This window comes from Centroberyx gerrardi, chromosome 5 (assembly GCF_048128805.1).
Source record: "Centroberyx gerrardi isolate f3 chromosome 5, fCenGer3.hap1.cur.20231027, whole genome shotgun sequence".
NCBI lineage: Eukaryota > Metazoa > Chordata > Actinopteri > Beryciformes > Berycidae > Centroberyx > Centroberyx gerrardi.
In genome coordinates, this window is record NC_136001.1 from 11,203,630 (window position 1) to 11,219,823 (window position 16,194).

At 41.0% G+C, this 16,194-nt stretch overlaps 1 long non-coding RNA gene across 1 annotated transcript; it reads left to right on the forward strand.

Moving 5' to 3' along the window:
* The first annotated feature begins 7,387 nt into the window (after nucleotides 1-7,387).
* LOC144539374 (uncharacterized) lies at nucleotides 7,388-15,874 on the forward strand. Its single transcript, XR_013504913.1, has 3 exons — nucleotides 7,388-7,523; nucleotides 12,231-12,340; nucleotides 14,636-15,874. It is a non-coding gene; the product is annotated as an uncharacterized LOC144539374 (long non-coding RNA).
* Nucleotides 15,875-16,194: the final 320 nt, after the last annotated feature.

Here is a 16,194-nt window from a genome sequence, read left to right on the forward strand (position 1 = left end):
GTATATATGATACACTCAACCTACAGTTTGAGTGTATCTTATGTTCCTAATTTTCAAATGGCACACGCTTATTGCTGGATTGTTTAAATTAAGAATTATGATGAAAGTATAGAGTAAATTATACATACGTAACTAGATGGCACTCAGTAGAGCACATACGTCTGCCAACGCTATGCAGTTGTCAATATATGCCAGTTCCATGTTGGATTTTCACCAAAAGTTAATAATTTCCTCCATGCCCCGTTACCCACTTATTTCACATCAGGACATGCACACAAAATGGGGCATGATCTGCCTGTTCAAATTCTAGCCACTTTTAAGCATTTTAGCCATTTATCACAACACCACATGGCCAATTAGCACTATATTTGTTCAGTTTCCATTTGGGCTGCCCCTTCTACCACTGGCCCAAGTTTTGGAAAATTGGCAGGGTGATTATGTCTAAATGAGCTCTCCAGTGCCCCAATGTTGTTTGATCGGGCCAATAATGGAGGGTTTGCCTCTTCTTATGTTTGCTAATAGGCATACAGAGTTTGATGGTGTTACGTGAATCCGTTCGGAAGTTATATGCCTTTTTTTGAGAAGCCACGCCCACCGCCACGCCCCCTTAATTGGTATGAAAAGTTAATCACTTCTCCCTTGCCCCATGATCAACCTTTTCACAAAGTTTTGTGCAAATCCATTCATGAAGTGAAGCCTGCGAAGCTAGTTCAGGCAGACAACTCGAGTCGCGCTGCAGTCATGTGATACACACACTACTCATACAACTCTTATCAAGCGCCCCCCTCTCAATAAGGCGGTCTATTTAAGCTTCCTGCACCTGCTAACACACTTTCACATTGCCATACTGCTGCTAGGCTGCCCAGACTGCTGGTTACTGCTGCTCAGTATTGCTGCTGCTAACCATACATCATTTCATCATCCCCACCTCCACCCCAGCATCCACCTGTAGTCTCTGATTCTAGGTCTCCCCCCGGGGGGGGGGGGGGGGGGGTTCCTTATTGTCACTCCCTGCTGTCTTAGGCTAGCTAGGTGCACGCTCGCAGGGAGTGACAGGATCAGAGCCTAGACACCATACTAAACTCTGTATATATATTTGTATTCATTCTCAGTAATCTGTTTACGTGAGTTGGCAGACAAATTACTTTTTGAGAGATTTTGCTAACAGACAGAGAGAATGGGGCGAAAACCAATCAACCCTGTCCAGCTCTGGCAGCTGGCAGAGGTAATTATGTCAGTCTAAGAGCAACAAGGCCAAGTCCAACGGCCAAGTGAAAACCTTATCTACCAAAATCACGTAATGTGGTTATGTAAAAAATGTGAATTGTCTAGTCAAAGCCCTTCAGCTACTGATCTATTACATATAGACTGATCTATTACCTATAAAAAAAGCAGCACAGTATGTGGATCTCATGTTTCTGCAAGGGTTTGAAACTCTGCCTGTCATTATTGATGTGCGTGACACTGGCTTCATTTGAATTCAGCCAAGCAACTGGCAACAATCAAATGCATAGGAAAAAATCACTCTCACGTAACTCCTATACCACTTGACAATAATATTGTCTTTTTTCAACATACCCAAGCATACTTACGTTTTTGGAAACATATGGTATAGCTTTAACTTTGTAGTGTGACTTGATCAAAATACTCAAAAATGAATTAATTATTTTAACCAGCATATCTAATTAAAGTTTTGAAAAACACCCATAGAAGTAGTCTTCATTGAATCTCTAATAGTGGACTGATATTCATATCATAGATTTCTATCAGCCACTTAAAATTGTCAGTTTTTCTACATTACAGTGGTGATAAAACATTAGCAAATAACACTGACTACTTTAACAATATAGCAAATTTAATAACACACGGCTACTGTTGGATAGAAATTACATTTCTATGAGTTTAAATGACTTGAATGTTTGTACAGATATGAAGATACTGACAATAGAATTTCCATACACTTACAACACAACAGTAGATCTTTTCAAATACATCAGATGTTTAGAATGATTGACTTGCTATGATATATCCTGTATCAGACACCAGTGTGACACCAAAACCACTTCATGATCAAATCAAGAGATTCGCTCGTACTTTAATAACAGATGAAGTTGAGTTTGTCCTCAAAGCATTAGACAGCCTCTAACCTCCAGCAATCTAACAACAATTCTGCATCTTTCTGCTGTCTGTGGATTAAAGACACAGTGTGATGCCGTCTGCAGGATTTTCTGGCATCTGATGAAGTCTGTGTGATCGTGACATAAATATGCCTCCCAAAAAACAAACAAGGATCACCTTGGAGGGAGAGGCAGAAACTTGAGACGGGTTTGTTTCAGCATGCTGTCGTTAGTCTGACTTTCTCCAGTGTTGTGATGTATCTCGACCCAATCTAAGAACAGAAGGTCAAACTAATCACAACGTACCCTGCACCTTTATGAAAAGGGACACACAAGTAAAACACATTGTTTCTCAATAGAAACAAACGAGCAAACAGCAAAGTCGTTTTTGCATAATCCCTGACTTTTAATGATCATTCTCAAATTTTCCAAACAAAATTGAGAAGTTGAGTGGCTATCAAAGACTACTAACCCTAACCCTAACCCTAACCCCAGACCCTCCTAATGCCCTAATGAGGTCCAGAGAGCAGTCCTTCAAACCAGTTTCTAAAATATGTTTTAGAGTAAAGAGTTTTTTATTCTTGTGGGGGCATTTAGCTCAGTGATATCAAAAAATATATCTCATACACACAAACACACTGAAATTTTACCTGCAGGGATCAGTAACTGAACAATTATGCTCTTTTCAATCCCTCAAAATTCACTGTTATATGAGACACTTTTTTGTCGGTCCTCCAGAAACTAACCCTATGAATATGACACTTGGCCTCCTGAAGTAGGGTTAGGGTTAGGGTTAGTTAGGCTTTTTTACAGTCTGTGGTTAAAACTGACAAGTTAAAGCCAGGGTAAGGTTAGGCATGTGGGGGTGAATGCACATTAAAGGGAGTCTCTGGAACAAACAAATACAACACATTCAAATCCTGACTAATGTTCTCCTACACCCGTAACAATTACCCTTGATGTATCCAAATAAAAATTCTGGGGCAAGTAGAGTGTCTTAATACCTTAAGACACTTAATACCACAAGTTTACATGCGGAGTTCTCTGTATATAAAACATGCACTTGTACAGAAAGCAATGTATATTGTATATTACACATTTCAGCAGTTAAACAGTGCTAAATCTAAATAAATAAAACATCTATCATGCGTAACATTTATTTATAGATTTCTTATCTGGGGTCTGCTACATAGTGAAGGTAGATGAATAAGAGAGATGCTTGAGAAAGATGATAGTGATGCTCATGATGATGATGATGATAACAACAACGACAATGTCAACAATGACATTGCATGACATTAATATTATATAGTATGTCTTGAAACATTTGCCAACACTCAAACTCAAGGTCATTTTCATTAGATAGATTTCCCATTAAGCCTTATTTGTGAACATTTGAATACTGTATTGGTACATGTGAATTTGCCTCCCTGTGTATTTTCATAACAGTGTAGGGCGCACTGTGATTGGCTGCTCGTTCCTCCTTCAAATGTCTTAAAAGCCCTTAACAGGATGTGATCATTTCACAGCAGTAGGGAAGCTTGAGATCAAAGCAATATGAAGAAAATTGCTGTCAAGTTGCTGCTTCTCGCAGGTCTCTGTGAGGTGGCCCTCTGTGTTTTTGGGAGGCATATTTATGTCGACCAAAAAAAGACTTGGTCAGAGGCCAGAGAATACTGCAGAGAGGAGTACACCGACCTGTCTAGGATCCACAGCCAGGAGGAAGATCAAGAACTCTTCAAGATTGAAAAGAGGTTTGCTACAGTCTGGATCGGTCTCTACAGAGATGACAATGACATTTGGAAGTGGTCAGGAGGGGGCAATGCTTCCTTCCTGTCACCACTGGAACACAAAAGTGTGAATAAAAGTGATAGATGTGTGGTGCACACTACAACTGGCTGGCACGCAATGAGTTGTGTAAGTAAAAGACACTTCTTTTGTTTTGAGAGCAGCCTGTTTCTGGTGAAGGAGAACAAGACATGGGAGGAGGCGATGGAGCACTGCCGCCGTCAGCACACCGACCTGCCCAGCCTGCGCTCTGACTCCGCTCTGGCTCAGGCCCTCAACGCCAGCAGGAAGGCCCAGACTGACCGCGTGTGGACCGGCCTGCGCTTCCTGGCCGGCTGCTGGCTGTGGGTGAACGGGGACGCTGTGGAGCACGAGTCGTGGTGCCGCAGGGAGGCGCCGCACTGCCCGGCCTGGACGCTTCACTGCGGGGTCCTGTCACTGAAGGGACAGCACTGGGAGAACTGGGACTGTGGGGACAAACTCAACTTTATCTGCTATTAAAATACTGGAGTATGGCTTGATTTGATGAGAAACATATTGGAGGCAGTGTCATGTCAAGCCAAACTTCTACGTTTTCTTTCTAAGACATTAGAGAAGATCTGTTCTTTTGTTGTAAGCCTATGCTAGTATTGCTTGATTAGAAAAGTAATGGAGGTAGTGTCATGTAAATGTGTGATAAAGATCATATGATAATCAAACATTTTAATTATTTCTCGAAGCCATTTGCAAAAGATATATTGTGCTGTAATCCATGCTAATGTTGCTATTGATCTCTCCAGAAACATTAAGTACAGAAAAGTGTGATTTTTAGTCAACTGTAACCCTGTGTTAAGCATGTCATTGTTAAATTATTAGATAAAAAAAATATTAATTCATTAGCTTTATTGTGGTTTATTAGCTTCTTATCACTTTTGTAATGTAGACATTTTTTCATACACCTGTTAAATTGTATGAATTTACAAATTTGAGTGCAAAATAGGCATTAGATATTCAACAAATGCTACCTGTAGATGTGTTTTCACTTTAATAAAGATATGACTAAAAGAAGGGTTATGAATACTGTGTGGTGTGATTCAAATACTATTGACCCTGCTGATTAATTGATTGAATGTCTGATTGATTAGTAGATATGGTACCACCTGAAATCAATCAATCACTTGGCCTAATACTTTCCCTACTGAATGATATGTGCATTCTACCTCACACACAGTGCATCTTTTCTGCATTTTGAAGGCATATTTGAAGGTTCTTTTTCTAAAAATAAATCTATGATGGAATTGAACCCTAGTTGCTGTACAGTGTTATTCTCAGTCCAGTGCTGATGCCAGTGAGTGTTTTGGGACAGAGAGGTTTTGACCTCTGGGCTGTTCATATAGTCTCCGGCCTTGAAGGTTCAGACACACATCGCAAGGTCATGAGGTCGCCTGTTATTCTGTGTGTATGTACATGTGAGTGAGTGTGTGTCTATGTGAAAGTCTCTCTCTCTCTCTCTCTCTCTCTCTCTCTCTCTCTCTCTCTCTCTCTCTCTCTCTCTCTCTCTCTCTCTCTCTGTGTGTGTGTGTATGCGGTTGATGTGGTCACAACAAATTAACTTTTGCTGTCATTCTGGCAGATGACACCCTTTTCAACCCTTGTAGTTAGCCACTATACATGTATGTTGCAACAGTGTACTTACTGAGCCCACAGTGTCGAAGGCTACCAACGTCTGTTCAGTTGCTCTATAAAGCTGAGAGGGTGCAAAGGTCACCATGGTGCAGGGTTTTCAATTTCTTGGCAGAGTTTGACGATTTGGTTGTTGTTCAGTATGCCGTTTGTTGATAGTGGCCGGGCAATATGATTCATGAGTCAACAAGGCTATATCACTCTGTTGCTGAAGATTATTCATAACAATTTATAACAACCAATATCTCAACATGTGAAATGTCAGTGGTTTTACAACTACATGAATTATTTTATCATATGTGTATCAGGACTTAAGAAATTTTTTTCCATAGTTTTCCATCCTTGTGTAATTTTGGGTCTCAAAGTTTTCAAGACCTGGAAATTATGTATACATTTCCAGGATTTCCACAACCGCCTAGTAACCCAGAGGAAGTCTCCAGATGCAAAAGAGGAAATAAATCATTAATGGCATTTTGTTTGTATGATTTGCATGGAAAAGAACTTATGGAGAATCTGACTTGGGCAAAGCATCAGTTGATTCATTTTGCTTAATGCGTTTCCAGCATGCTCTAACATCTCAAAGCACAAGCAACTTACAGTGAATATCTCCACCTACTGGGAGTCCCTCATCACTCCTAAAGTATAGGCTGTAAAACACCAATGTTTTTCAGTTGAGCATTAGGAAAAAAGAACTATAGAAATCTTCTAACAAATTTCAAGACAATATAAATATAATAGCAAAACTAAAAAATCTATATACATACTATACACAACAGACAACCCTGTAGTAATACCATAATAGATTAAAAAAAAACAAAAAAAAAACAAAAAAAAAACATTAAGTCACTGCAAATTTATCATTGAGTACCAATGACACAGTATAAGTGCCTATACTGAAATACTATATATTATGGAGATAGAAAATACCATAAAGCTCGATAAGGTCACTATAAACTCACTAACAAGACAGCCACTTAAAAAAATGACTTTCAGTCAGTATTATACCGCCATCTGCTGTAATAAAGTGGGAATTGCAACGCTACTTTGCCTCTCCGTATATTTACATTAAAATACACCAAAAAACCTAAGGAAGCATTTTAACCACCTGGACCCTTACAAATGATAACTATAGTAATCCTATAATACATTTCAGAAAGATACTATGAAAAAATATCACAGTCCCTATATTATAGCAATATTATAGCAATATTATAGTGATTTTAAGGTCTGTATCTCCTTAAATCTGACAATCACTATAATATTCTTATAATATTCATATAGAGCCTATTGTGTTGGTGGCACTTGTACCTTATCTTGCTTCATGTATTTATTTATTTATTTTTTGCCCTTAAAATCTCCTATGGTATCACTAAAGTATTCCTATAATACTCCTATACGGACTTCAAGTGCGTCTATAGGGACCTTATTATACTCACCAAAATATTCCTATAATATTCTTACAGAGACTTGTAGTTTTACTGTGAGGATTACTGTAGTTCTTTCTCTTTAGTTAAAGGGTTAAAATCCACTCTCTCTCTCCCTCTCTCACCGTCTCTCTCTCTCTCGGTGCGACAGATCTGGAAGCCGCGTCAAAGTGAGGTAGTTTACGGTAAAACGGTGCCCATTACCATGTGATTTCACCGATGTTTGTAAACATGCGTCAGCCACATGTGATTTTGATGACGAGGAAAGACTCTCCAGTCCTCCGGCCAATCAGCGAACGGGGGAGTGTCAGGGGCGGGGTTCCCATGTTGCGCTATGGAAAAATCGATAGGGGGATATACTGTAATAACGCGTGCTTCAAGATTGATAATAATGAGAATAAGGCTGAAAAGGGAACCGGGTGGACTGACCACCCATTCGGCCATTCAGTGAGGACCCGGTCTGACTGACACCCGGGAGGGGAATGGATGAGACTGCCTCGGTACGAGAGGAAAACAGGCTTGGGATAAACACGTAAGTAATTTATGTTATTATAGGACTAGAGTAACCTGAGGCTGCGTATTTTACGTAGAGAATACCACTATGTAATTCATAACTACTCGGCTCTGATGGGTGAAAAGGTAAGGATAATAGAAGCCCAGAGGGGTTGTCGCGAAAGAGTAAATAAAAAAAGTACTTACATTCAGGTCGCGGTTGTATCGGAGGCAGGCGGGGGGTGCTTGTCTGTGAAAACGGCTGTAAACACTTTTATTTATCATGAGTGTTTGATCATCGAAATGACAACAGGTAAATTAAACTGCGTCAGCGAGAAGGAGCGACAAGCCAAACGAAATCCTGTGGGAATTTCCACTGCGTTTGTGTAACATGCAGCGACGCAATAACGTTATAGGACTTTGAGTCGCTGAAGAAAGTCCAGTTCTCTCTGGGTTTTATTGTTTAAAATCGAGATGTAAACAAAGCGTGGAAACGGCGGGGATGGCGTGTGAAGGAAGAGCTTGGAATAGGATGCTGCGCAAGAGATGGGTATAGTGCGTAATCCTGTTGTGGGAGAGGACGATGTTACGCAGTTCATATTGGCACGATCACTTAATACCTCATGGCCTCATGGTCTTTTTTCCCCCAGTGTTATCACAAACAACCGACACTTTTATAAATAAAAACAGCACAGGATCATTTCTAAACGTAACCAGGAATTGAAGCTTACATCTAGCCTATTGAAATTCTTATTTCTGGGGGGGGCAATAATAAGGCTGTGTGTGAGTAACATGATGGTGATATTGCTTATATTATGTTTTAGGTGTCAAAAACCCTTTGCTGCGTGACTCAGAGCCAAAGAGGTCCTTAATAGTAAACTGGGATTTTGGTGCGCACTTGATATGATGTAAACAAGTCCTACTTCCCAACATAGGGGGCGCTGTTGAGCATCACAATCCTTGCTCATCTAAAGTGATGTTTACATGGAGATATTCCATATCTCTCCAGAAACACTCACTGTTTTATTTTTTTTTTCTCAAAGAGCCTCTTTTATGTTATTAATAACATGGGAAAAATGTGACTATGTAAGTAAAATAAATTATACTAAGCCATCAGATTCCCTCAGCTGAGTTGCAGTGTTATACAAGGCCTCTCCTCAAAGCTGGCGTGGCCGTGAGAGAGTCATTTAGCAGATTTGTCTCTCTTTGGTGGAGCATGTAATGTACACCTGCCAGAGCACAATGGGAGACTGACACGCCTGATGTGATGTCACTGTTGTTGTTGACACCGAGGCCGCTGGCTTTTTCGTACCTTCCTAATCACCCAGGTCATGGAAGGCGTGGTGCCTCCCGCTGCTGGAGGTGAAGAGGTGAAAATGAGACGCACAGGAGGAGCGTCGTCTTCCTCGTCCGTTCCTGCCAAGTGGATTTGTTTGGTCAGTGGGTGAATCAGCAGTGGACTTAATGAGTGGATAAGAGAGAGAGAGAGAGAGGGGAGAGGCAGAGGCAGAGAGAGAGAGGAGGGAGGGGAGGGGAGGAGGTAGACCTTTAATTATGTGTTCTAAATAGAAACTTGATTCCTGAGGGAGCGAGATTGTGATAGTTTTCAAACAAACAGGTAAAGGTCGTGGAAGGATGCACAGCCAATTATTGGAAACATGTCAGGAATGACTTAGCAGCAAAACACCACTCTGCTGTAGTCTGAACATAAAAACCCCAGAATCTATTCTCATATCAGATGCAAGAACTGTTAGCGCTGTTAAACCACATGAGAACATTTTTATTGACAGGCTAATGGGTCTTGAGAGTGGGTATCATGTTCTCAGCGATCGTAATGTTTACCTATGTCTTCCCGAGGCTGACCAGTGAAACAAGTGACCCACTTTCACGGACAAGGAAACGTGACCTCAATAGTTATTTTGCTATTCTTTCGGGAGGGACGCTGCTTCTCAAGTCAAACAAACAGAGGAGGCCAGTACAAGTAGGCTGAATGAGCTCAACCTAGTTTTGTTCAGAGTTGTTGCAGAAATGTCACAATGATGCTGTTATTGAGTGCTAAAAAAAAAAAACAATCCTTGCTTTCTCAGCTGAACCAAATGCAATTCAGCAGATGCAGGAAAACAGGAACCCTCATAGACTCCTGAAAAGAGGCTGGGTGAATAATATACTGATGGATGTGTTTACAGCAGGGGGGGTCAGCATCACCTGTAGCCTATATAAACATCCAGAAAAAAAATGGCGAGCGACCCACTGCCTTTTAAAACAGATCCCTCCTACACAGAGATTACAGAATAGGAGGTGGCACAGTGCCGAGAGATGACAGTGCTAAAATTAAACTCGGAGCACCGCCTGCCCTGCTAGATGATGATGTATTAATAGACAAGTGTGAGGCAGCGTTCATTCGCAGGTATCATTAGCAGCAAGACACCTAAAGTGCTGCGAGGGAAAAATTGAATACAATATACTGTGTTGAAATTCAGAACGTACTTCTCCTTATTGCCATCATTGATTTTTCTCTCAACTGCCTAACTATCTCTGTCAGATAAAGCTTCGTATAGGTGAGTGAAAGAGTGAGATAGCTTATTGTTGCTCTTGGATGAAATCCTCCTGGCCACAATTTTGTGTTTACTTCAATGGAAAGTTTGCTTTATATGCTCAGAAAGTTTAATAACCCCAGCACCTGTTGTATGTTTTCAAATCATACTCATCAATGGGGGAAACCAGCCAGCTTTCCTCTGTCTTCCCAGAAAGCTGATATGTTGGAGATGTGAGATTTTCCTCCTTACAGCAGCATTATGAATCTTTATGTACACATCTAGTTTCCCGTTCCTTTGATCAGTCAGACAACTGATATTTCCCAACAGGCAGTTGAGCGAGAGCCAGAAGAGAGTGACAAAGTGTAAATCAACTCCTCCATCAGTAGCCTCCCTCCCTCCCGCTCTGTTCCCACCCATCCTGCAGCAGATAGGCCGAACAAAGTGTCAGGCTCATCTGAGCTTGTTGATATCTCATATCTCCCATGATTTCACAATTTGTTGCTCTTTAAAGGGGGTGGCGCAATGTGCAAGGCGGTATCCAAGCAATTACAGCATACAGACACATTAAGTAGGGAAATGTGGCAGGAAATTGAAGCTATGCCACCTTTACCTTTGTCCAGCCCAGTGTTACAGTTCCCTTATAATACCATTGGTTTGACCGCAAAGCATTAATAGTCACCTTAAAGCCACGTCAGTTCAGCTGTTAGGAGAAAGGAAATTGGACAGCTTTCTAGGCTATCACCATCCCCGTTTATATAAACAATATGATTGGAATTTTGAATCAAGATATCAGTAGTTTTCCTTGATTGCACAAATGTGATGTTGCATTGAGAGGTGGCTTAAAAACACATTACCTCGATGAGTTTGCCCCTCTCACTCCTGATAAATTAGGACCTCTAATCTGTAAGAGGATTAACCACCTACCCCTTTTACACGTGCACACATGCACACACAACCCCACCCCCCACCTTCACACACACGCATACACACGCGTGCACACACACACGCACGCACGCAATGTTAATTTTTACGTCACCTACCCTGATGTGACCCAGCCCAGCAGCTTTCCCTGTGACATATCTTGGCCCGCTAACAATCTGTGCTGCCTGGTGCATTATGGGATGTGCTGATCTCAACTTCATGAATCATCAAATATGTTATGTTGCTCTTTTATTCAATCAGAAACATTTGATCAGTTTCATCTTAGAATTAATAATGTTGTCATCTTTTTTCTCCGTTTATCTAATAGCGTTTGTGATTTGCTGCTAAAGAGGAAGGACAGTGTGTATGGTTTGATGAAGTGGCTTTAAACTGAACCAAGAGCTGCGTAGGTCACTTCTGTTTTGGTTTTAAAGGGGGGTGATGCGCCTTTAAAAGGCACTCGATGGTCAGGTGACTTGGTAAGCAGAAACAAACTCGGCTCTGAAGCAGAAAGCAGCAACTGCATGCAATAGGCAGCGAAAGAGCACATGGCAGAAAGAGGGACGGAGAATGTGAGAGACGCAGATAGAGAGTTCATGAATAGCATTGTTGCACAGGAATGGATAAGAATAGCAAAAACAAGGAGAAGAGAGATGAAAGAAGAAGTGCTGCGGCCCTCAGTCTGCATTGATGTCTGCCTCAGTTACTCTAGACGCTGACAATGTATTTACGTAAATAGCCGGAGTGCCTGTACTAATAACTGCATTGGAGATATTTTGAGCTTTTGCAAGGGTCAGAATGCATGTGTGTTAAACAGTGAGGCCTGTCTTATATGACTAAACTCGATTATCAGTGGCAAAAATGTAACTATAATCAATACAACTACTGTAATTTTAGAAGCCAAGGCACTAGAAGAGCAGTGAGGAGGATTAGGAAGTGACAGACAAGGAAATTGTCCCCGAAAGACACATCAAGGTTTTGGATTAGTTGCCACGTCACCTTTTCGCATCAACAGGATAACAGCGTCTGAGACACTGGCAAGACCTACGAATAGAAGCCGATGCCTTTTACTTCCCCCTCGCATTTTATTTTGTTTCTATTCTCTTTTGTATTGTGTTGTCGTTTCAACAGAAAACCAGGAACAGTACGGGTGACAGAGAGAGTTTCACACTCAAACGAGTTCCCCGTCGACGTAAATACTGCATGCTTCACAGAGAAGGACAACAGGAGAGAAAACTAATGAATCCTTACCTGTTTCAAACCTTTTTTTTGCCCTGTTGCACCTACAGTCAACCATGGGCGGGACTGGATGCCTGAGGGAGACCCAAGAGAGGACACAGTATCCTATTGTGCGTTACAAGGAAGTCTTCAGGACTCTACGGAGATCTATTTCTTCCAAGTATGATTCACAGATATTATTTTTCTGTTATGGGTTCATCTCTGGTGCCAGTCAGCTGCTGTGCCCTTTCCTGAATTAGGTTCTTGGTCGAGTGATGCACTTCTAATGCAAGGAAATGTGCTGCTGTGTCATTCTGAGAGACAGTGGCCATGACGCAGCAGACCTTCTTGTTGTTTTCATCACGCTCTCTGTGCCAGTAAAGGGTATCTGCATCTGTGTGGGTCAGAGTTTCTGGTTGTCTCTCTCTCTCTCTCTCTCTCTCTCTCTCTCTCTCTCTCTCTCTCTCTCTCTCTCTCTCTCTCTCTCTCTCTCTCTCTCTCTCTCTCTCTCCCTGTATAATAGCATCAACCCACATAGGGACCTTGGGTGATATCTTATCTCAAACTTATCTCATAGAAAAATAACCAATTTCCTGGACTGTATGTGTGATAAACCAAGTGGGTCATCCGTTTTCCTCTAATAACCCGAAAGCTTGAGATGACTGTTGAAATGAAATAGTTATAAAACATTCTTTTATACAATTTCAACACAAGGCCTAAAACTGAAGGCAACCTTTCAAACAGACTGCGTAAGTTGTGTTTACACAGGCACAAAAGATTTATTTTTTTTACTTTTTGGCTCTGACCCGATCTACTTGTGGTTGTATAAACAGGGAGAAACAACATGAAATCTGAGCTTTCCCTGTTAAAACAGCCGTGAGAAGAACAGATCTGTGCCACAAAGAGTTAAGAGTCAGGTTTTCTGTTCCTGTGTAAATGCAGCCATAGGCAAAACAATTCCAGCTTAGCTCCTGAAATGCGGTTTAACAATCCTACATTTTTCAGTTTCAGTTTTCATGATTTTAATTTCAAATACTCTTTGGCTCGGGATAACAATAATGTCCAAGATGTTTTGCAAATAAATGTAGTTTTGTTAGAAGGGTTTTTATTGAATGAACTTGAAGACTAAAGGCAAGTTTATGGTTTCTGCGGTGTGCCCGGTGTTCGCGGTGCGGAGGGTCTGTGCGGCGAGTGCGGAGCTCCGCAGGGGGTCTGCACCGAGCTCCACGCTCCTCTCAAAAAATGAAACTGCGGAGGCCTCCGCAAACACCGCAGTCAGTTCAGAGGCTATGATTGGTTAATGGTTGCTATATTAGTTGGTTACCAGGGAAGTAGTCTAATCGAGCCAACTGACGGCTGACAACCGGCAAAAATGGACAATCGGAGGAGATTCTGCGCTCTCCACGAACACTGCGCTGTTACCACATTTACCATAAAATGCTGTGGCTCTGCGGAGAGAACGGTCTTGCTGTGAACACCGCGAACACCGGGCACACCGCAGAAACCATAAATTTGCCTTCACAAACAGTCCTCACAGAAAGAACAGACACAATACTGGACCCTGATTCGCCGACAACACCAGCTCCTCTAATTGAAATGAGGCAAAACTGCTGAGTGGAGGCTTTCTAGTTTAAATACTGCAAACTTGCCTGATTGGAAGGATTTTATTATTGTTGTGAGGGGAGCCAATCAAGACCAAGTCCAGTTGTGATGCGTTGACTGGAGTTAGTTTAAAACTTCCTGTAAAAAATAATGGATGTTTAATAACTTTAAATTTAACCACTCAAACAAATTCACATTTGAACAATGCCTTCATTAAACATCTTAAATCATATATGTATATAAATAGAGAAGTTTTAAATTATCTATTGTCTATTATAGGGCCCCTTTAAGTGTTAAAGAGCTATTGAATTGTCTGACCAGGTAGCATCTTTCTTCCTTATTCCTTATTAAGTATACATGTTATTCCCATCCCCTTTCCCATTTCATGTTTTTATATTCATTCAAGTATGATTAGAGCAGGTGATGGATCTGGGGGAACAACAGTCAGTATCATGTGAAAAATGTTCATCTTAACAAAACAAAGATGCACTAATTGCAGTAATTTCCTATAAACAAGAGTAAGGCTCCACATGTTTTAACATGTTGGCACTTATTTCTACAAAGTTCTTGGCTCAAATTGTAAAGATGGAATTTTTTGCCTGTGTTAAGGAGCCAAAGTCAGAAAAACAAGGAGGTATATCTCTGCATGTGGCGATAGAGATCCTCCTCAGTATGGTAGCCAGTTAATTTCATTATCATAATTTGATGCTGGAATGGTGAAAGTGGGAGTTTAGTAGAATCTCAGTTCTAATTGAAGCATCTTCACCCAAGTTTCACAGAATTGTGTCCAACGTGCAAATGCATGAGAAATTGCTTCAAATGTGTTGCCAATAATTGTTTTTCTCTCTCTCTCTTTTTTCCTCTACCTTTGCAGAAGGGGTCATGGCTTCAGAATGTTGGCTGTCATAACTCAGATGGCATCCTCCCCAGGGAACCGGTTTCAGATGGTGTTTTAGAGTATGAAAACACATCTAGCACCATTTGAAATCGGTGTTCTTGAGCTGGAACGCACTTCAAGGATGACGGCAATACATACTCATTCACCAAATTGCCAAAAAGTCTAGGATATTATTGCTTAGTTTTACAGATTTATAATAAATTCAGCCTCACAGAAGTTTAGTGGCATTAAAAAATTAATTTGGTGTCCACTGATGCAAATACAATACCACAGTTAGTTTTAAATGTGCAGAGTTTTATTGTTTGGTTTTTGGGTTTTTTATTCATTCTACCAATTATGACAGACATCGAAACACATCAAACTCAGCTCCACCTCAAACCCCATCCCTCTGCTCGGGATCAATTCTCTATACAGCCAATACCCTCCAGTGATCAAAAGGAAAGAGTGTGCTGGATGGAGTCCGGCCTCCTGACCGGCTACGACCGCCCTCTCACCAAGGCTGACCGTTTTCCTCTGGTGTTCAGAGTTTCCATCATGTCTAGCACCATTTGAAATCGGTTACAATGTAGAGGGACTATCAGCACAGAGACAGATGATGTAAAGCACGGAGGACTGCAGCCGCCTGATGTGCTACTCAAAAGTACCACAAGATGGCAGCCGTGTGCTGTCATCAAACAACTGCTCTATTTTCAGCAAGTCTAAAAGTAGTGAAGGGTTTACTGTTTGCCTCTGATTAAGTATGAGAGAAAAAACGGTCTGGACAAAGGCACAAATAACTTCAAATACAACTTCATGCACTCCCTCTTTGTTTTTGTTGGTCTGTTTTGCATGTTTTTTTTTTAACAATTCAGTTCCCTCTTTTACCTTGTTGTCAGAGTCCTGCTGTGTGCAGCACACTTGGCTGTTCCAGTGCAGCAGTTTCAACTTCAGTATCTTGTCTTGTGTCCCTTCCCCAGGAAGAGATGACAAACGCGGAGCTTATCTAGTCAAACACACAGTGTCACCGCTAACTGCTGCAGCAGTTCAGAGGTTATGAGTACCGACCGACCCAGTGCAGCTCTGTCAAATGTATGTGAGCCGTTCCACAGATTTGGTGCCTTTACGTCACTCTCACATATTCTAATATAAATGGTATAAAATGTTACCTTACAGTTAAATGAGAATATGTGTTGTACATAACTACATATTTCCATTAATAAAGCATAACTGGTTTTACTTGAGAGTGTGTTTTGTTTATTATAACTATGTTATTTGATTGAAACTAAGCCATTTTGGCTTGGCCCTCACAGTGTTCCTTAAAATCTTCATGAAGATATAACTAATAAAATCGTCATCTTTTTTCCACAAAAATTAACATAGTTTAGCATGATTAATATATAATTAATAATCATTGTGTTAAATATGTTTGCATATATCTTAGTCAACTGTCAACCCTGTTACTCTACTGAAATTCCCTTTTAAATTTTGGCCTGTTCCTCAAGTCACATGATTTTCAAGAAATTTTAAAGGAAGAGAGACAGCAGGTTGAAGTCAAG